Here is a 2,745-nt window from a genome sequence, read left to right on the forward strand (position 1 = left end):
GTGAGTGAGGGGCACTGAGAGGCAACAATGTGGCTTGAGAGGGTTAATGAGAACACAGGAGATTCTAAAGAGTGTTGACCTGGATTACAGACCCTCTGATGTCTTTCAAGAATTATAAATAAATATTAGAGTAATTTTTTTTAAGTCAACAAAAAAGTGCCTGTTTTGTGTTAGGTATTGTTCCAGGTACTTGGGACACATGAGAGAATGCAACAAAGGTCGCTGCCCTCATGGAGCTTACAGTCTAGCATTTTTTACCATTGCACCTGCATTCTGTCTGTGATCCTGGACAAGTCACTGCATCTCTCTGTGCCCGTCATCAACTGCCTCATGTGGGAATGAGCAGGCCCTACTCAGACATGGGTAACAGGCCTGGTGCACTGTAAATGCCAAACGGGACTCCCATCTCCAACCCACCACCCAGACAATAGAAAGGGCTGGAGGTTGACTTTTAATAATAAAGCACAAGAGGGAAAAGGTGGAGGGATTTGAGCAGGGTGGTCAGGTGTCCTACCACACCAGGGCCTGGGCTAGCTACACAAACTGCTGCTGCTGCTGTTGCTGCTTGGTGGTGGCCTTGCTGGCAAGGTCCTTGGCCTCCTCTGTAGCTGCCAGTGCTGTCCCCCTTGCCTTCTCCTTGGCTTCCTTGGCTGTCTCAACAAGGGGTTTGGAAGGGGCCTCACCTTGCAGCTTGGCCAAGATGTATTCAAAGCCCTTCCTAGTCTTGGTCACAATTGCTCTTGAATCAGGCAAGGCCAAATTCGTGGACAGCTTGGGAGACACCAAATAAGCTGGAGGAGACCCAGGCTTCCCAGCGGATTTTGGTCCAGCCGCTGTTATCAGAGTTCACACAGTAAACACATAGTTCTTCCACCACCAGCAGCTGGGCCTGGTTGATGTTCCAGGTGAAGGTGGTCATGGTCTAGTTCTGTGGGTCCACAACAGAATCCTCCAGGATGTACACCGAGGGAGCAACACTGGCAGGAAGCAGTCGCTCCGCCCAGCAGGGCATCCTGTTGGTCTTGGTCAGGAGACACTGGGTCAGGGGCCACCTCCTGGTGCACTCCGTCTTTGGTCAAGACATGTTTGCTATAGGGATTCGGGTGCTGCTGCCGGAAGGCAGCCAACACTTGGTCCCAGGAACTGTGGAGCAAGCAAGCTCTGGCCCAGAAATACTTCACCATCTTCCTGACCCGGGGTGGGGGTGTGTGCTGGGAGGTGGGGGGTGGGGTGGGAGCACCACACCCAGCCCAAGCACAAGCAGCAGCCCTGGCCATGAGGGGTTGTCTGGCCACAAGCCTAGAGCCATTTTAAAATTACTTTTGGGAGCTGGACTGTTGTTCTTGGATTTAATACATTTTCATTCATTTCTGAATAGATTAAAATGTACGTAATTCAAAAGCCTAGAGAATAAAAGGATATAGGTTTCCTTCTCATTTCTAACCCCAGCACCCTCCAATTAACTTCTGCTCTTCAGGGGTGACTGCTGTTACCCAGCTTCTTGTGTGAAGTGTTGGAAATATTCTTTACCTATACATATGGATATGTATGTACGTATATGTATATGTGATCACCCCATTTTGAACACAAACGAGAGCTGTGCATACTGTTCTGAAATTGGCTTTTTTTAAAATTTATTTTAATGTTTATTTATTTTTGAGAGAGACAGACAGAGTGTGAGTGGGGCAGGGGCAGAGAGAGAGGGAGACACAGAATCTGAAGCAGGCTCCAGGTCTGGGCTGTCAGCACAGAGCCCAATGCAGGCTCAAACTCATGAACTGTGAGATCATGACTTGAGCCAAAGCTGGACACTTAACCGACTGAGCTACCCAGGCACCCCTGAAATTTGCTTTTTATAAAAAAAAATGTTTAATGTTTATTCATTTTTGAGAGACAGAGAGAGACAGAGCATGAGCGGGGAAGGGGCAGAGAGAGAGGGAGATGCAGAATCTGAAGCAGGCTCCAGGCTGTGAGCTGTCAGCACAGAGCCTGACGTGAGGCTTGAACTCACGAACTGCGAGGTCATGACCTGAGCCGAAGTCAGATGCTCAACCGACTGAGCCACCCAGACGCCCTGAAATTTGCTTTTTTTAACTTAACAATATAACATGGAGATCAGTCCCTAATAGTACATAGTACTTCTTCATTCTTTGTTAATAACCACATAGTATTACATTATATCATAGTATGGATAGACTGAAGTTGTCCAATCAGTTCCCTGTAGCTGATCATTTGCTTTGTTTTCAACAATTTATTCTTTACATAGCAGTTCTTGAATGTGACATTGGAGGCTAAGCCTGGGCCATGTGGGGCCCTGGGATTTGTTTGGCTTATGGGAGTATTTGGATTATGGAGTATGGGATCTTTGAAATATACTGACTCATTCTCTGACCAAGCTCTTCCTACCACCCTTTCCCTTGATTTTCTACTCACTCAACCTCTGGGCCCAGAATGGCAGCCTCAGCCCTTCACCATGACCTGCTCTCAGAGGTCCTCAGAACTCCTTCTACTCCATAAAACCCTCCTGGCCTGATTCCCTTGATTCAAGCCTTGAGTCTACCAATGGGATCTTTGGGTAGAAAAGCTAGGGATAAAGACCCTGAATAGGTTGTAAATATTTATTGATCAATTCCTGAACTTACCTGGGCCTTCCTGCTTGTTCTTCATCTACTTGTCTGGTTTTGTATGGATTCTATTCTCCCTGTCTTCCAGAGGAATTCTCTGGGTCTCTGTCGGGGGTAGGAC

The 2,745-nt window shown here is 47.5% G+C and overlaps 1 pseudogene; it reads right to left on the reverse strand.

The window, feature by feature from the left end:
• Nucleotides 1-223: 223 nt before the first annotated feature.
• Nucleotides 224-1,184, reverse strand: LOC106974335 (PRELI domain-containing protein 1, mitochondrial-like; annotated as a pseudogene).
• Nucleotides 1,185-2,745: the final 1,561 nt, after the last annotated feature.

This window comes from Acinonyx jubatus, chromosome A3 (genome assembly GCF_027475565.1).
Source record: "Acinonyx jubatus isolate Ajub_Pintada_27869175 chromosome A3, VMU_Ajub_asm_v1.0, whole genome shotgun sequence".
NCBI classification, from domain to species: domain Eukaryota; kingdom Metazoa; phylum Chordata; class Mammalia; order Carnivora; family Felidae; genus Acinonyx; species Acinonyx jubatus.